General features: G+C 47.6%; 2 long non-coding RNA genes across 2 annotated transcripts; one reads left to right on the top strand and one right to left on the bottom strand.

The window, feature by feature from the left end:
- The first annotated feature begins 222 nt into the window (after positions 1 to 222).
- LOC129657325 (uncharacterized) lies at positions 223 to 2,788 on the top strand. The gene is made up of 3 exons (XR_008716686.1): positions 223 to 564; positions 1,529 to 2,183; positions 2,472 to 2,788. It is a non-coding gene; the product is annotated as an uncharacterized LOC129657325 (long non-coding RNA).
- A 112-nt stretch (positions 2,789 to 2,900) lies between these two features.
- On the bottom strand, positions 2,901 to 12,535 carry LOC129657324 (uncharacterized). Its single transcript, XR_008716684.1, has 3 exons — positions 12,397 to 12,535; positions 9,767 to 9,858; positions 2,901 to 3,091 (listed from the first exon to the last, which is right to left on the bottom strand). It is a non-coding gene; the product is annotated as an uncharacterized LOC129657324 (long non-coding RNA).
- Positions 12,536 to 18,267: the final 5,732 nt, after the last annotated feature.

Genomic DNA, 18,267 nt, shown 5'->3' with positions numbered 1-18,267 from the left:
GTGTCAATCATGAAAGAGGGTGGAGCCTGTTGAGCACTGATTAGATTCATAGTATCAACCAGACTCAGGCCGGATCAGAAGCTCCTGAGCAAAACACCTTAACAATGCCAGGGCTTTTGTTTCTCTTGGATCAAGAGGCAGCCTAGGGGGACTGTGCTTGCCTTATGGGAGACCAGAAAAACCAAGGCTCACGTGGACCTCTCTTCTGGGTGAGAAGGGTGGAACTGAGCCCGTTCTCTCAGGCAGGGAGACAGAGAAGACTCAGCACTCAGCGATGAGACCTGAGCATACAGCAAAGCTAGACTAGGAAACACACAAAGGCGGGCGCAGTTTCTAGTCGGGGTGGAGCATTAGGAGAGGACTCAGAGCATCAGAAGAGAGACCGGGTAAAGCAGGGAGCGCAGAGGGAGAGGCTTCCTCCAGGAGGACGCCTGTGGGGCTGAGAGAACACAGGCCGCAGATTCCAGCCCCCACTGCTGCGCTCAGCCAGCCCGGTCCTGATGCCCGAGACCTACCTGCATTCAGAGGGTGAAGCCCCCTAGTATGGCAGGTGCGTGGGAAGAGGTAACCACTGCCCCTCAGTACCTGAGGAGATGGGGGTGCAGAGACCCAGGGAGCCGGGAGACCCACCCATCCCTGCGAGGGGAGACCCCAGCAACAAGGCGCACCAGCTCCATCCTTCATCCTGTAGCAGACGAGGGGCAGGGGGTCCAGGACACAGGAGTAGGGGAGCAGCATGTGGGTCATGGGGAGTGCGGTTTGCACAGGGTCTGGGCTACGGTGGGGTTCAGCAGACACGTTCTCCTTTCCCATCCCCATTTAAAAGGAAGGTTCCCTTGCATCAGTTCCCTGGGGACTAATAGGGGGAGGGTCCTCTCCCTGCCATCTTCCCACAGTCCCGCCATTCGAAGGGCATCACCCGGCACAGCTAAGGCTGAGTCTGTTCTGAGGGGCCGGTGCTAGGCCTTGGGATTGTGAAATATTTTCCCTATCACCCTTGTGTGTGCTGGGCGCTCAGTCGTGTCAAGACTCTTTTGTGACCCTGTGGACAGTAGCCCGCCAAGCTCCTCTGTCCATGCGATTCTCCAGGCAAGGATACTGGAGTGAGTTGCCATTTCTTCCTCCAGGGGATCTTCCCAACCCAGGGATGGAACCTGCGTCTCCTGCATTGGCAGATGGATTCTTTACCGCTGAGCCACCTGGGAAGCCCCATATCACATTTGGTTCTGAATAAAAAATGCAATCTGACAAAAATTGTCTACTACTTTAAAACAATTGAAAACCATTCTATTCCAAGCCACTTTTCTCTGTGTTCAAGTTTCCTAACTGGGGACCACAGTTGATTTTGACCCATGAGTGTTTTCAGTTGGGGCCTTCAAAAGGTGTTTTAGAAACCAGACAATTTTGCAAAAAAAAAAAAAAAAAAGTATATATATATATATGTGTGTGTGTGTGTGTGTGTGTGTGTATATATATATATATAATTTCAGTTTTTTAATTTGCTCTGGTCCTATCCCTCACTTTTCAGCTCATCAGTAGCCTTGAAAAATAACTGTCTGCATTCCTGGTACTGGATGGAGCAGAACAAAGCTGGAATTCTTTCAAAACTTCGTTCCCAAAGAATGAGCATCATTTGACGTGTCTAGTAGTTCCCTGGAAGACCTACTCAGAAAACGTGTCTTCATTTCAACAGACTCAAAGTCCCCTCCATAAAGAAGTCTCCCTCTAGGATGGCTATAATAAAAATAAATACATTTTAAAATAACAAGTATTGGCAGGAATGTGGAGAAATTGGAACCCTCACACATGGCTGGTGGGAACTGAAAAATAGTGCAGACTCTATGGAAAAATTTAGCTCTTTTCCAAAATGTTAAACAGTGTTACTAAATGAGACAGCCATTCTCTTGGATATATACCCAAGGGAAGTGAAAACAGACCTCCACATGAGAATTTGTGCATGAATCTTCAGAGCAACAGGATTCATAGTAGCCGGAAAGTGGAAACAAGCAACTGTCCATCAACATTAAATGGAGGAACACAACTCCATACAATAGAATATTGTTTGGCTACAGAAAGAAAAGCACTGACTCTAACTACAGCGTGGAAGAACCTTAAAAACGTGCTAACTGAAAGAAACCAGGCATAAAGACCGCATGTTGTAGGATTCCATTTATACAAGACGGGTGAATCCATAGAAACCGAAAGCATGGGAGTGGTTTCCAGGGCTGGGGGAGGGGGAACAGGGAGCGGCTGCCTAACGGGTATGGAGAGTCATTTTGGGGAGGGATGAAAACATTATGAAATTAGAGAGTAGTGATGGTTGTACAACCTTGCGAGTGTAAGAAAAGCCATTACATTTTACACTTTTAAATGGTAAATTTCTTGATATGTGAATCCTATCTTAAAATTTTGCATCACTTAGCAAAAGTATAGGGAGGACTTTGCTGTGACTTTTTTTTTTGGTCTTACAGACCAAATGTCAGCTCCAGATTGCACTTTTGGTACTGAGTTTCTATACCTGACGTTCAGTCTGGCTTTTTGAAGCAGTAAGTAAAGAATATGAATATTTAATCTGGATTCGATTGGAGAGGAAACAAGAGCAGAGATTGGTTTTAAGCCATTTCAGGGGCTGGCTCTCTAGCTATTGTTGGCTTGTTCCTTGTGGAACTCTGTTGCTGCTATACTCATGTATAGAGGAGTCAGTAAGGGAATCTTTTAAAGTCTAAAAATAAAAGTCAATAAGAAAAAAAATGCAAATTGTCAAGTTACAATGAAAAAACATGAAGTATGAAAATATTTGAAAATTATATAACAAAAACCCAATGAAAGAAAAAGAAAAGCATGTTCAAAATTGATTCTTGAGAAAATAAATGGATACAGGCAATAAACATACAAATATACAGTCAGGTAACTTAAAGATTACAGGTTGAAACAATAACAAGACATCATTTTTTTACTATAAAATATCCAATTACACAATGATTATGATGAACTGTAAAACCACTGTTGCTGAGAGTCAAGAGTACATTCCTGTACTTTTGGCAGGGCAATGCAGGAGACCCAGGTTCTGTCCCTGAGGCAGGAAGATCCCCTGGAAAAGAGAAGGGCAACTCACTCCAGTGTTCTTGGCTGGAGAATCCCATAGACGGAGGAGCTTGGCGGGCTACAGTCCATGCAGTTGCAGAGTTGGACATGACTGAGTGACTAACAGAAGACATAAATTATCATGAACTTTCTGGAGGGCTATTTGACAGAAGGTCTGGAAAGAATGAAAAGCTACAGAAACTTACTCCATGTGTTTAGAGATCAGAAACAATTAACAGTGTAAGTTCTCAGTTCAGTTCAATCGCTCAGTTGTGTCCGACTCTTTGCGACCCCATGGACTGCAGCATGCCAGGCCTCCCTGTCCATCACCAACTCCTGGAGTTTACCCAAACTCATGTCCATTGAGTCGGTGATGCCATCCAACCATCTCATCCTCTGTCGTCCCCTTGTCCTCCTGCCTTCAATCTTTCCCAGCATCAGGGTCTTTTCAAATGAGCCAACTTTTCACATCAGGTGGCCAAAGTATTGGAGTTTCAGCTTCAACATCAGTCCTTCCAATGAATATTCAGGACATAAGTTCTAGAATCATGTAAACCTAAGTTTGATCGGAGTCGTCACCATTTACTAGCTGTTTAACCTTGGACAAGTCATTTGATGTCTCCAAACCTCAGTCACTTCACCTGTAAAATGGAGTTAATTCTAGTACCAGCTTCCTCAATTTCTCTGAGCATTTGTTAATTGAGACAACACTTGTACAGCACTGGAGCAGTCGCTGGCCCTTGTAAACACTCAACAAATATTCACTATTTATCGTTAAGAATTTATTCTAAGAATGTGTGAGGTTTGTGACAGTATTCTTTATACTAACAGAAAAGAATGTCTAAAAAGGTGAAATGTTAAATAAATTATAAGTCATCTACATAACAGATTTCCATGCAGATATTTTAATGTATAATAAAAATCTTTATTGACTTAGAAAAATGCTTACATTATATTGCTAAGTAAGGAAAAATGGGTTAAAATACTATAACATGAAACTATATAAAAAGTCTGCAAAACTCCAAGCACACAGTTCAGATGGTTGAGTGAACATGGATATGTGTGGTCAGTCTCTGATTTTTTTTCCTTCAAGTGATTTATTTAAAAAAAAAAGTAAGCCTTATTTTTTAAGGCCAGTTTTAGGTTCACATCAAAACTGAGTGTAAAGTACAGAGTGTTCCCATAAGCGCTCTGGCTTCAGACATTCACAGCCTCCACCCCCTGATCAAGATCCCCAAGGGAGCGGTACCCATGATACAAAGATGATCCACATAGACACTTCATGATCACCCAATGTCCATAGTTTACAGGAGGGTTCAGTCTTGTTGAGCACATATTCTATGAGTCTGGACAAATATATAATGATGAGTCTGGACAAATATATAATGACATGTATCGACAGGATTATCCAGAATAGAAACACTGCCCTGAAAACCTCCTGGGCTCTGCTTTTTCATCCCTCTCTCCATTCCCCCAAACCCTGGAAACCACTGATCTTTTTACATTCTGTGTAATTTTGACTTTTCCAGAAAGTCAAATTGTTGGACTCATACAGTATATATACAGCCTTCTCAATTGCTAGCAAAGTAATGCTCAACATTCTCCAAGCCAGGCTTCAACAATACATGAACCATGAACTTCCAGATGTTCAAGCTGGTTTTAGAAAAGGCAGAGGAACCAGAGATCAGATTGCCAACATCAGCTGGATCATCAAAAAAGCAAGAGAGTTCCAGAAAAACATCTACTTCTGCTTTATTGATTACACCAAAGCCTTTGATTGTGTGGATCACAACAAACTGTGGAAAATTCTGAAAGAGATGGGAATACCAGACCACCTTATCTGCCTCCTAAGAAATCTGTATGCAGGTCAAGAAGCAACAGTTAGAACTGGACATGGAACAACAGACTGGTTCAAAATCAGAAAAGGAGTACGTCAAGGTTGTTTATTGTCACCCTGCTTATTTAACTTATATGCAGAGTACATCATGTGAAATGCCGGGCTGTATGAAGCACAAGCTGGAATCAAGATTGCTGGGGGAAATATCAATAACCTCAGATACACAGATGACACCACCTTTATGGCAGAAAGTGAAGAAGAACTAAAGAGCCTCTTGATGAAGGTGAAAGAGGAAAGTGAAAAAGTTGACTAAAAACTCAACATTCAGAAAACTAAGATTATGGCATCTGGTACCATCACTTCATGGCAAATAGATGGGGAAACAATGGAAACAGTGACAGACTTTACTTTTCTGGTCTCCAAAATCACTGCAGATGGTGACTACAGCCATGAAATTAAAAGACACTTGCTCCTTGGAAGAAAAGCTATGACCAACCTAGACAGCATATTAAAAAGCAGAGACATTACTTTGCCAGCAAAGGTCCATCTAGTCAAGGCTATGGTTTTTCCAGTGGTCATGTATGGATGTGAGAGTTGGACTGTGAAGAAAGCTGAGCACCAAAGAATTGATGCTTTTAAACTGTGGTGTTGGAGAAGACTCTTGAGAGTCCCTTGGACTGCAAGAAGATCCAACCAGTCCATCCTAAAGGAGATTAGTCCTGAATATTCATTGGAAGGACTGATATTGAAGCTGAAACTCCAATACTTTGGCCACCTGATGTGAAGCACAGACTCACTAGAAAAGACCCTGATGCTGGGAAAGATTGAAGGCAGGAGGAGAGGGGACGACAGAGGATGAGAGGGTTGGATGGCATCACCGATGCTATACACATGAGTTTGAGCAAGCTCCAGGAGTTGGTGATGGACAGGAGGCCTGGTGTGCTGCAGTCCATGGGGTCACAAAGAATCAGACATGACTGAGCGACTGAACTGAACTGAACTGAAGGTTCCTCCATGTCTTCCCATGGCTTATGGCTTTTTAACTTCCATTGTCTGGATGGATCACAGTACCCCTTCACCTACTAAAGGCATTTTGGTTCCTTCCATGTTTTAGCAGTTATGCTATAAAAGTTGCTATAAACATCCATACACAAATCTTTGTGTGCACATAAATTTTCTTAACTAATTTTCATGACAGCTTCATTGAGCTATAATTCATACACCATAAAATCTACCCATTTAAGGAATAAGATTCAGTGATTTTTAGAATATTCATAGAGTTGAACAATCATTAGTATAATTAGTTTTGAACATTTTTATAACCAAAAAAGAAACCCTCATCTCACATCTCAGCCTTAAACAAGCACTGATATACTGTCTGTCTCTAGATTTGCCTATTCTAGACATTTTTGCAACATGTGATCTTTTGTGAGTTCTTTCACGTAACCTAGCATTTTCAAGGTTCATCCATGGCGTTGCATGTGCCAGGACTTTGTTCCCTTTGCCCCCATTGTCTGGAGAGAGCACCTTTTTCTATACCTCTTCATCAGCTGATGGACATGTGGATTGATTCCACTTTTTGTCTTCTGTGAATAATTCTGCTGTGAACATTCATGGGCAGGCTCTTGAAAGATTGTTGCTGAGCCGTGAAAGGCCCCGGGATTCTTGACCTCCAGAGCAGAGGAATTCAATCTGGGGCCAGTGACAAGGCTTGGCTGCTCAGAGCTTTTGTGTAATAAAGTTTTATTAAAGTATAAAAGAGATAGAGAAAGCTTCTGACATAGACATCAGAAGGAGGCAGAAAGAGTGCCCCCCTGCTAGTCTTTAGCTGGGTGTTATATAGCTGCTAGCAGTCTAATTAGAGAAAAGAAATGTCTCAAAACTCAGAGAATGGCACCAGGCCTCTCAGCCACAACATGCATTTTGAGATAACATTGGCACAAGGTGAGTTGTCCCGGGCCATAAAATGATTGACAGAAATGTCGAAAAAAGGCAGGTTTCCAAGCAAATACAGTCTCATGAACATAGCTTAAGAGAACATTTGTGTGAGTAAAACATACTGGTTTGTCAAGTTGGTTCTGAGTCTTATTAGGCAGAACCGACTTGAAGACAGAGTCTAGGGTAAATACATAGTTCATTAACATACCTTAAGACCAACACTTTTATAAGAAAAACGCATTAGTTAGCTCAAGATTTGAGAAAAGTTAGGTTCAGGTGGAACCAGGTGTCGTCATGGAAACAGAATTTTAAAAGAAACCTCTTTTTAAATTTGTATAGAGAAGGGGAAAAAAATCTAACACTTGTTTGTTTCCTCCTGCTGCTTAAGAGAGAGAGAAAAATTGTCTGACACTTGCAGCCCATTTCCTCCATTTGGAGACCCCTGGCCTTCCTGCCTGTTACCCTCTCACTCTTCTGTGGCCATATGTTTTCATGTCTCTTGGGTAAGTCCCGAGAAGTGGAATTGCAGGGTCACAGGATAGTTCTGTTGAACATTTTGAGGAGCTGCCAGACTGTTTGGCAGAGCAGCTGTGCTAACGCCAGCTGAGTCTGAGGCTCTAATCACTCCACATCCTTACACATCTGCTGTGATCTGTAGCTGGAGAGCAGGTCCCCTGCACAGGAACCTTCAAGCTGCGAACTTTCAAAGATGCAGACGTGCGCTGGCATGTCCCAGCACGTAAGTTAGTAGTTCACGCGTCTGGTGTACATTGTCACAGGCGTGCGTCCTCTACCAGTGGTTGTGCTTTTGTGCACGTTACTGTACAGAGTACAGCAGTACAGAGTCTTTCCTTCTGGCCCATCCATCCACACCACCCCGGAGGCCAGCTGTTGTACTGTCCTACTGCACTTTTCAAGGTACTGTAAGGCGAAAAATGTTTTATTTTGTGTGTTTCTTCGGCCTTTTATTATCATTTATGTGAAAAGTATTATAAACCTATTACAGTAGAGTACTATATAGTCCATCATGTTAGTTGGGGTACCTAGGCTAACTTTGCTGGACTTTCAAGCAGCACGCTCGCAACGGAACAGAATGGAACTACTTGTATATAGGGGATGACTGTGTGACCCGTTGTCATTGTGGTGGTTTATTCTCATGCATTTTATGCATTTCTCAGTCTTACAGTGAGTGTGCATCACTTTCGTAATCGTGAAGGATGAGTTGCTAATACAATCCATAAAAGTTGTGAGTGAAAGAGTGCAAAGAAATGCAGATCTCTTCTGGAAAATTGGGTGCAACAGGCCAAGCTGAAACATTGGCCTCTGTTGACACAGGGGAGTGCTCTGTGGTCTGCCACCCCGATGTCCTCTGAGCTCTGCTCAGCAAACGGTTCCCTTACTTTGTTCCCCAACTCCAGGAAATGCACATTCAGGGATTGGCCCTCCCTGGTTGAATTTGGGGTTTGCCTCCTCATCACCCTGCTTTGAGGCTCGCCTCACTTTGCTGCTTGTGGGCAGCAGAAAACACACCACGTGTGGAAGAACTGTTGGGATATTTCAGGAAGCTGCTGGAAACCATCCTTGTTAGCAGGTCCTCTTGTAGGCGATGTTATCCCCAGCAAGGCCCACGTCCTCATGGAAAAATGAGGTTCACAACTACTCGCTTATCCCCAGGACATTGCTGTTTACCTGAAGCTGGTGCATCTAAGTGCTGCTGAAGAGCCTCTTGAGGAAGGGGAAAGAAGAGAGTGGAGAAGACGGCTTGAAAGTCACCGTTAGAAAAGTTCATGGCATCCGATCCCATCCTTTCATGACAAATAGATGGGGAAAAGTGGGAGCAGTGACAGATTTTATGTTCTTGGGCTCCAAAATCACTGTGGCCGATGACTGCAGCCATGAAATTAAGACTCCTGCTCTTCGCAAGAACGCTGTGGCACATGCAGTGTGCGCTCACTTGCTTCCATCCGTCTGGCTCTTGCGACCCTGTGCACTGTGGCCTGCCAGGCTCCTCTGTCCAGAGGACTGTCCAGGACACTGGGGGGGAACATTCCCATCTCCAAGGAATCTTCCAGGGGATCCACATTACAGGCAGATTCTTTCCCATCTGAGCCACCAGGGAAGCCCTTGACAAACCTAGACAGCATATCAAAAAGCAGAGATAACACTTTGCTGGCGAAGGTGCATATAATCAAACCTATGGTTTTTCCGGTACTCATGTACAGTTTTGAGAGTTGGACTATAAAGAAGGCTGAGCAATGAAGAACTGATGTTTTAGAACTGTGGCGCCAGAGAAGACTCTTGAGAGTCCCTTGGACTGCAAGGAGACGAAACCAGTCAATCCTAAAGGAAATCAACCCCGACTATTTATTGGAAGGACTGATGCTGAAGCTGAAACTCCAATACTTTGGCCACCTGATGTGAAGGGCCAACTCATTAGAAAAGACCCTGTTGCTGTGAAAGATTGAAGGCAGGCAGAGGAGGCGGCAGTAGAAGGTGAAATGTTTAGATAGCATCACTGACTCAATGGACATGAATTTGAGCAAACTCTGGGACATGGCAAAGGACGGAGGAGCCTAGTGTGATGCAGTCCATGGGGTTGCAAAGGGTCAGACATGACTGAGTGAGCAACAACAACTGCTGCCAAGTAACCCCAAGTGATCAGAACTGTGCTCCTGGGATACTGTATTGTTAGTGGGCAATCAGATGACAGGGACGATTTCTCTTTTTAACTGCAAACCTGGTGATACAGTCATTGTGGAGCCCAAGTACACAGTTCAGAACAATAATGAGAATGGCAGTGGGCACTGCGGCTGGAGGACTTGATGCCTTAGCTCTGCTGCCGGTTTGTACACACCTCTCGATCCTCTGACTGACACTCGGTAGCTTCCTTGCGGCCTGTTTCCTCACCTTCCAGAAGGTTGCAGACGCCATTCCTCACGCAATCGGTCAGTTCCTCAGTAGCAAAGAGACCATTCCTGTATTAATCGGGGCATTTTACTCTGCATTTTTTGATGCTTTGACATCTTGGGGTCCTGCTGACCCTGCAACCCCTCCCAGGGTTTTCCTAGAGACAGCCAGTGGCTGGTCTGTACTCACATGTTTCCTATGCAAACTGACCAGTAACAAAGAGCCCAGACCCCCAGCCACCTAGTCTAAGACTGTCGCCATCTGAGACACTGCTCACCTGCCCTACTCACCCCAAAGGCAGGGACCAGCATCCTAGGGACAGCGTCCGAGCCCCAGAGTCTGCTGAAGTTATTCCCACCAGACAACCCCAAGCCAGCCTGCCCTCAGCTAGCCCCTTCCCCTGGGAACAGGGTAGAGGCTCTTCCTTGTCCATGTTTCCCTCTTGCTCTCATTGCCTCCAAAGGACTGTGGTGCTTTCCCACGCGGCCCTGCATAGCTCGCTAGACCTGTTTCAGGGGATCTGTGGGCATGACACACTTCTTCCTTGACGGCAGTCACTTCCGGGTTGGTATCCTAGCATGCTGATGAAAACAAGTCCTGACTACTCCTTATACACTCCTGGAGACTCAGTCGACTTGTGTGTGTGTGTGTGTGTGTGTGTGTGTGTGTGTGCGCCTGGATGTGCTTGTGCTGTGCTGTAGCAGGATCTTACTTCCCCGACCAGGGATCGAACCTGCGTCCCCTTCAGGGTAAGCACAGAGTCTTAACCACTGGAAAGTGAAAGTTGCTCAGTCATGTCTGACTCTTTGCGACCCCGTGGACTATACAGCCCATGGAATTCTCCAGGCCAGAATACTGGAGTGGGTAGCCTTTCCCTTTTCCAGGGGATCTTCCCAACCCAGGGATTGAACCCAGGTCTCCTGCATTGCAGGTGGATTCTTTACCAGCTGAGCCACAAAGGAAGCCCAAGAATACTGGAGTGGGTAGCCTATCCCTTCTCAAGGGACCCAGAAATCGAACCAGGGTCTCCTGCACTGCAGGTGAATTCTTTGCCAACTGAGCTATCAGGGAAGCCCTTTAATCACTTAAGCACCAGGGAATCCTGGAGACCCAGTCTGGAACTCCCCCCACCTCCCATTTCCTCAGTAGCCTTCAGATGACTTTGTAACCACCTAATTCCCTGTCCTAATTCTCTTTCTGCCTAGAAACCACTAGAGGGTCTTGTTTCCTGCAGTAAAACGCGGTGATAAAGCCACATAGCCAATTGCACAATTGGCCAAGAACAAAGACCCACACCATCTGCGCCAAACACCCAGCCCCTCAACCAGGAAGCCCTGATCTGTTTGCACTGGCATGTGCATCACCACCTCCAGTCTCAAAGGTGTTCCCCTCTCTGAAAGCACTTCTTCACCGCAGACGGCTGGTCAGCGTCCAGGGGAATCTGTAGCTTGAGCATGTGTTTTGCAATTCCTTGAAGTCCAGATCACTTCCCTGCAGTGACCTGAGCGTGGGGTTAGGTTTCGGTCCCTGGAGAAGACTTTCTGTGAAGCTGAACTGAGTGTTCTTCCCATTTTGGAAAGTCACCAAGAATGGCCGGGATTTTGAGATCACTTCCTGCCACCACCTGTGTCTTCAGAGTCACTCTGGTTCCGGCTGCTGCAGCTGAGGGGGGAGTTCCTATCAGAGCCCATCAGATATTTCTGCCTGCATGTGTCCTTGGAGTCCTTTCCCGGTCTGAGATCTTGGAGGCAACTTCCCACATGATATAGGTGGATCTGGTAGCTCATTCTGGCCATTTTCAGAGCGTTAAAAGATTTCAGTCTAATCTGAGGCTGACTTGTTTTGTTTTCCTTTTTCATCTCATATCTGGTTCAAAGCCATGTCCTTCCCCCAGTGCAGGCAGAACAGCAGCAGGTGTGAGGACATCCTGTGTCCTTCAGCTCATCCTGTTCCCTCACCTTCCAGAAGGTTACAGAAGCCATTCCTCACGCAATCGGTCTGCAGTAGCAAAAGAACTATTCTTGTATTAATCAGGCCTTTTAACTCTGCATTCTTCGATGCTTTGACATCTGGGGGGTTTGCTGGCCCTGGAGCCCCTCCCAGGCTGGTTAATTCCTAGAGACAGCCAGTGGCTGGTCTCTACTCACGAGTTTCCTCTCCTTTCCTACATACACCTGGTGTGTCTGGATCCTCTGGAGCTGGGGAAGGAGGGTGAGCAAAAGGGATGGAGATGTGCTGACAAGGCAGCTCTGTTGAATTCCTGTTGGGATCTCTGGCTGTTGGTTCCTGCTGTATGGGCTTCCCAGGAAGCTCGTGATAAAGAACCTGCCTGCAGTGTGGGAGATGCGGGAGACTGGGTGCAATCCCTGGGTCGGGAAGAGCCCCTGGGGGAGGAAATGGCCCCACACTCCAGTATTCTCGCCTGGGAAATCCTCTGGACAGAGGAAACTGGTGGGCTACAGTCCATGGGGTCGCAAAGAGTCAGACATGACTTAGCAACTAAATAACAACCACAACCTGCCATGCAACCTATGCTCAAAGGCTGGCCCTTTTGTTAATTTCTTAGGGCTGCTGTACTAACAAACCACCACCATCTGGGGGCTTAACCCAACAGAAATCTATCCTCTTACAATCTGGAGGCCAGAAGTTCAAAATCAAGGTTTGGACAGGGCCACACTTCCTCTGAAGTCTCAGGGGAGGCTCCTCCCTGCCTCTTTCAGCCTCTGTTGGCTCCTCGTGTCCTGGGCTGTGGGCAGCATCGCTCCAGTCTCTGCCTCTGTCTTCACACAGCCTCTTCCTCTCAGCGCCTGTGGAGTTTCCTCTTCTTATAAGGATGCCAGTCACAGGGGTTTAAGACCACCTCCTACTCTGGGGTGACCTCATCTTCACTAATGACATTAGCCACAAGCCCATTCCCAAATAAGGTCACGCTCACAGGTCCTGGGGCTTAGGACCTCAACATACTTGTGTGGGGGGTCATACAAGTCATTCTTAACAGCCCCCTTTCTCCTCTTTCTTTCATGGGCTGTTTTGTGGGCTCTTCAGAGATACCCCCATCCCTCGTTTCCTGCCCTTGTCACCTCCTGGGGCTCCTGATGTGGGAGGTGTACTCTCTCTGACCTCTCACATCTTTTTTTAATTTTTTGATTGTACCTCTTGGCATGTGGGGCCTTAATTCCCCCACAAGGGATTGAACCCGGGCCCCCAAAATGGAATTATGAGATCTTAACCCCTGGACCCCCAGGGAAGTCCCATGACATCTCTGACCCGAGGGGTTCACCCTGGAGGTCCCCTTGCCCAGCCTGCAGACTCCTGAGCAGAGTTTTTCCAGGAAGGCTCTAGTTTGGTGCCTTTCTTGACTTTCCACGGCCCGCCCGGCCCCAGGGGAGCAGGTTCCACCCCTTGCTGCTGCTTCTCTGTGGGCCTCCAGAGCAGCTCCAGGAAGGAGGTGCCACTTGCCTGGGGGTCCCTGAAATCCAGAGGCCAATCTCTCAGGCCCTGGTGTCCCTATCGTCTGCTCAGGAGCCCAGGCCTGCAGCTCAGGACACGTTCAGGAGCCCGAGGTTGGACGGATGCAGCCCCCAGCCAAGGGATGCCCAGAGTCTCCACGAGCTGGAAGAGATGGGAAAGGACATGCCCCAGATCCTTCAGAGGGAGCACCACCCTGCTACCACCTTGACTTTGGATTTTTCGCCTCCAGAACTGTTCAAACATAACTTCCTGCTATTTCAGGTCACCAAATTGTGGTAGCCCTGGGAAATGGCTACAGTAAATACTCAAGTAAAAGTCTGCTAAGTGAGTGAATGAATGAATGAATTCAGCCCCTCTCTATGGGATCCTGGGGAGCCCATTGCATCAAGACGTCACCCCAAGGGAAGAACAGGGGTCAGGACCACTGAGGGTAAGTCCCCACTCTGCTGCTAAGTGTCAGTTCCATCCTGGCCGCAGTCTCCCCAGTTGGAGAGGGGGTTTCCAAGGTCCCTGGGGTCGCCATGATCTGACAGGAGCGTGCAGAGACCTAGAAGGCTCTCTCCAGGCAGCTGCACACACCCCGGCTCGGAGGCCTCAGCTGGCAGAGGACCCCTGGGAGCCACCCCCCTACCCAGAGCAGCTCACAGGCTGTGTGCCCAGCAGTGGCAGCTGCTATGAGTCTGTGTGTCTGCCCCCGGGGCCTCGGGTTACTGTAGTGACCGTCTCTCCCCCAGGCTCCCCGCGGCAGATGGGACCAGCCAGCGGTAGGGCTAGGGGAGAACCGTCCCCTGGCTGGGAGACAGCTTGGTGCATCACGAAGAGCTCAGCCTCTCGGCCAGGGCAGAGGACCAGTGGTTAAGAGAATTCACAGCGGTGCTAGAGACAGGCTTGGCTTCCATTCAGGAGGTGCAGGGAGGCACCCTGGAATCGTCCTATCTCCTGGAAAGTCTGGCCGGATTCCCCGACACAGAGAAGGAAGACTATTTTAGGCAGCTTGTAACGATCTGCAGAAATCTATCCACAAACCCTGCCTCTGTATTCTCCCGAGAAGATACTTGGATGGCCAAGATGGATGGTTAATTTCAGCAGGCTTGCATGGGTTTTTATAAAAAAATTCAGATCTCAGTGCATTTAAGGTGAAGCACAGCTGACTTCACTCTTGTGACCTTTCCAATGACCGATTCTTCCTGCGCAGCTGCTGCCCAGCGGGGTGACCCCTGCCCCTGGCAGCTGGGTGCAGTCCGAAGGACACTGGCCTAGGTCCCAGGACACAGGAGCATGAGAACAACCTGGGTGACTTTGAAGAAGTTGATGCTATGCTCCGGGCCTCCGCAGACTCATTTGGGAACTCAGATTACAGTGTCTGTTGTGCCCACCTCCGGAGACTGGGAGAAGGTTCAAGTGGGCAGACACGTTGGAGGGACTTTCTAAGAAAGGGCCTGGGCCCTCCATTCCAGAGAAACAGATAGAGAAGCTGGAGGTAGAGGCAGCTTGGTGCGCAGTAAGGCTACAGTCCCTAAGTATTTTGGGGTCAGGCTCAGGTTTCGTGGAAGACAATTTTTCCAAGGACAGTGGGGAGGCGGGACACGTGGGGAGTGGTTCAGGCAGTGATGCAAGCAATGAAGAGCATAGATAAAGCTTCACTCACCTGGCACTCACCTCCTGCCAGGCAGCCCACTCCTAACAGGCCAAGGACCAGCACCAGTCCAAGCCTCAGGGGTTAAGGAGCCCTGCAATAAAGGATTGATTGTGCCCAGAAGTGTGGCTTTGCCTCCAGCTCCCGGGAGGTAACCTCTAAGCCCTTGGAATGTTCTGCCTGCTACCAGTTCCTTTGGTTACCTGGCTTTGGGGCTATGCCAGACAGTTTCCCCTAACTGTGTGGTCTAGGGTGGGGCCCATGGGCCAAGCAGTATCAGCTTGCCCTGCTGGAAGGAGCTAGATACAAAAGTCAGCCACAGGGGCGGTCAGCTGTGTCTGAGTGGCTCATCTCCGTAAAGACCCCAGACACCCAGGGTGGCCGCATGCCCTTGGCTGGCTAAACCCAGTGCACACGTCTCACGTGGCAGCTGGGAGGAGTGAGGACCATCCTGAGTCTCCTGGGAGAGGACCATGGGCTACTCACCCCTGGGATTCTCCTGGACCCTTCCCCAAGCCCCGTGCCCTCTTTTTGTTGCTGTTTATACTCTGTGAGCTTTTGCTATAATAAACCACAACCCATCCAGTCAGACAGGCCCACACTTGTTTTAATGCTCTGCTGTCCCCGTCTTTAAATCTTTTTTCATAATTTTTGGACAAGGAACTCACCTTTGGTTCTGCACTAGGTCTTGCAAATTATGCAGCCTGTTTTGCTTGGCAAGGCATCAAGTATCGTACAAGCGCAGGATCTGGTTATAACCTTTGCTTACCAGGAAATGATGGGATCCATCAAGGTGGTTTTCACAGCTGCCTCTTGCATTATTGTTATTTATTTTGTCTTAGACTTCATGAAACTACCACCTTTCCCACTTGCCGTAAGCCCCTGAGCCTCACCCCGTGGGGGCACCAGAGGCTTCTGAACCCCAGGCTCACTCCCTTGCTCTGCTGTTGTCTGTCCCTCTTGACTTTGAGCTCTTGGTGCTTCCGCTCCATTTCCCCCTTCCCTCCAGAAACGCTGCAGCCTGGACTCAGCCATCGTCGTGGCCCTGCTTTGTCCCTTTCTCCAGATGCTGCTTCTTTGTCTCTCCCATTTCCCTTTGCTCTACTTTCTCCCTGCCCTTCAGCCCTGGACGTACCCCCAGAGTGGGTTCCCTCTTGTGTCTGTTCTCCTCTACAGATCTCAAGTCTTCAAAATGAACTTTTCTGAAGCAGCTTCCAAGGCGGCTGTTCTGACCAGCTGGTGGGCATCACCCTGTGGCTGGGCAGCGTGGATGGACATCACCACATGGATGGACATCACCGTGTGGATGACTCAATCAGCTCCAAATCTAATACCACCCACCTAAGCCACCTCTACCACTCATCCTCCAGATTGTGCCCATGTGATCATCAGTCTTCTAGCTTAACTAGCCTCAACTTCTTTCCTGCCTCCATACTATTACCTTACTTAACACATGTCCATCATTAACTTTGTTCCTATAATTATTTCCAATAGGGTGTTGGGTGTGTCAGAATCTCTGGGCAGTGGGCTGGGGTGGAAAAGGGTGTCAGTTAGCCAAAGCTCCCTGGAGCTTCTGATAAATACCCCAATGACCTGCAGTTCCAATCCCTAAACTCCCAGTTTAGAGTCACTGCCTGGGAGGAGTTAGTAGCCACACCTGTGTATTGCTTATGATATTTACCCAGCTTCTGCACCAACGGTTAACATAACAGTCCCTAAAGCAAGATAGACGTTTAGGTCTCACAATACTGTCTGCCTGTGTGCCAACCAAGTCTGTTACAGACATCCCACGATTGTCAAAGACCTAGGCACCTTCTATCTCGTTTCATATCCTCAGTATATGGCTTTTACGCCATGGTCCAAAATGTCCTCTGAGCTCCAGCCATCATTTCTGCATTTCGGCCAGCAGGAGTCAGACTGAAAGATACTTTCTAGAAGCTAGACTTGACCATCCATCTCCTTTCCATTGGCTAGATATCTGAAGCAAAAAAGACAGTCTCTGTTCCACACTGTTATGACCCCACCTAAAGGTGGTGGGCCACTCTTCATCTAAGGAAGTTACTGTTAGTGGACAGCAACATCTTTGTCTCCATATACAAGCAAAAGTCTTAGGTGGAACCTGCAGGAAAACTCACTTCAATGAAGGAGCATTGTATCCCTGCTTTTTCCATCATATCTCCTTCTCTCCTCCGATCTGGCTGTCATGCACCAGACATGGATCAGACCTTGAGGATGTATGACGATGGAGAAGCAAAAAAGCAGAAAGAGCAAGTCTCGACGGCTGTGAGGTCATCATTCTACCCTGGGCAGTCCATCTCCAGACTCCGTTACATAAGGAAGAGATAACAACTGTCGTGTTTAAACCACTGTCAGTTTCTTGTTTAGCCACACACAGGAGAGCCAACCTTAAGGCCTAAAGGATACAGGCGTGAAGTCAGTCCCTGGCTGGCAGGCAGACCCCAGCTGTGATCCCCACTGTTCCTGTGAACCAAAGACAGATGAATTCACACCGCCACTGAAGGTGCTGGGAGCTCTGCAAGAGCCCTCAAGAAAGGAGTGGAATTTTGGCAAAATAAGTCATATTCAAGTCTTAGGATCCAGGGGCTGTGCAGGGGGGATCTGAAGATAGTCTGGAAGCTGGTGTTTGAGATCCATTCTGACTCAGCTAATAGGCTCCTTGGGATGGAAAAGGCTTGAAATATAAACAGAAGACCTACCTGCAAACCATAAGGATTATGGTCAAGGTGATCATAACTCCAGCCTGGGGAGGCTTGAAGACATTGGGAGCATGAGGCATGTGTGTGTAATGTGTGTGTGTGTGAGAGAGAGAGTATATATGTATGTGTGAGTGTGTGTATGCATGTGCACAGTATATGTGTCCACGTGTGTGTGTGTGTATGTGTGCACATGTGTGTATCTGTGAGTGTGTGTGTGTGTGTGAGTGTGTGCATTTTGGAGGTCACTAAATGCACATTTGACCAAATTCTAAATTGGCAGATGGTAGAATCAGTCTGTGGTCAAACCCAAGACAAAGCTGCCTATAGAAATCCTAAAAGGAAATTGAAGGAGAGTGTGATGAAGTGATTCTTTCTGCCCCGAGGCTGCCGCTCTTGGGATGCTTGGTCCACGGGGAGCCCAAGTGTCCAGATGCCACATCCTCAAAGGGATGGACACAGCATTATTGATGCTGTTCCTCCAGTCAGGCACACAGCAGGGCCAGCAAATATTTGTTGAGGAAATGAATGAATGACATGCTTTCTGCTTTCAGGCTCCCTATAACTAATGGTTGTTCAGTTGTTCAGTCTTGTCCAACTCTGTGACCCCATGGACTGCAGCACACCAGACTTCCCTGCCTTTCACCATCTCCTGATGTTCGCGCAAATGTGTCCATTGA

The sequence above is a fragment of the Bubalus kerabau genome, chromosome 7 (assembly GCF_029407905.1).
Source record: "Bubalus kerabau isolate K-KA32 ecotype Philippines breed swamp buffalo chromosome 7, PCC_UOA_SB_1v2, whole genome shotgun sequence".
In the NCBI taxonomy this organism is placed as follows: Eukaryota; Metazoa; Chordata; class Mammalia; order Artiodactyla; family Bovidae; genus Bubalus; species Bubalus kerabau.
Note: the sequence above shows the minus strand (reverse complement) of the source record. Positions and strands in the feature narration are given on the sequence as shown.